This window comes from Echinops telfairi, unplaced genomic scaffold (genome assembly GCF_000313985.2).
Source record: "Echinops telfairi isolate 266 unplaced genomic scaffold, ASM31398v2 ScPeMD7_1;HRSCAF=3_0, whole genome shotgun sequence".
NCBI lineage: Eukaryota > Metazoa > Chordata > Mammalia > Afrosoricida > Tenrecidae > Echinops > Echinops telfairi.
The window spans coordinates 77,771,976-77,773,016 of NW_022103896.1; positions in this window are offsets into that span (position 1 = coordinate 77,771,976).

The following is a 1,041-nucleotide window of genomic DNA, read 5'->3' on the forward strand; positions in this document are numbered from 1 at the left end:
GAATTTAACTGGCCCCAGCAGGTGTCCTCAATCCTGCCCACCCCCTCCCAATATCATTAGTTTAGAGCTTGCTTAAAATGATGGAGAGATCAGCTCTTTGAGCTGGCTGGTCTTTGTGAACCCTTTTGACAACTATTGAGTCAGAAGTTGGCCGAGGTCCAGAAGTTTTCTAAAAATGGAAAATGCTGAACTACACGGAGATCTCAGCTCAGGAACTATGGCCTCGATGTCAGCTCTGTGGTCTTCCCCCACCAGTTTCTGGACTTCAGCCCCCATTTCTTCTTTTATGGAGTTGATGGTCTTTTTCTTGCCTTACCCTTGAGATTTTTTTCCACCTTCCTTAAAACACTTGCTCCATCTAAACCAGCGGTCTCAACCAGTGGGTCTCAACCACTTTGCGGGGTCAAATGACCCTTTCACAGGGGTCACCTAATTCACAACAGAAGCAAAATTACAGCGATGAAGTAGCAATGAAAATAATGTTATGGTTGGGGTCACCACAACACGAGGAACTGTATTAAGAGGTGGCAGCAGTAGGAAGGCTGAGAACCGCTGGTCTGAACACTGGTTTTGTGTGGAGTAGCAGTGCAGTGAACTTGTGGCAAAGCTTCAGTGAGTGAGAAAGAGCCACGTGAGTTGTATTAAAGTTTTAACATTAACCACAAAATCAATTTTTCTTTTTTTTCACCCATGGCACAAAAAGTGTCTGTTTTGTGAAGACTCCCTAATAAGACCAAGACAAGTGTTCCGCAGAGAGCTTGTTTGCCTTTTCCAGAGACATATTAAAGCACCTACTATGTGAGACAAAGCCATGCATATATGAACTGGAACCCAGTCGCCAAATTTTTTATTCTCACATGATAGATATGATTATACACTATTTGTTATATACAATACTGTATGACAATATGTATTCCATGCATATTATATGGGTCTCTGGATGTTATAAACAATTTATACTTTACTACTAGCCTGCAATTAGACAGTTTGAACCCATAAAGCAACCATATGGCAGGAAAACATGGCCATCTGCTTTTGTAA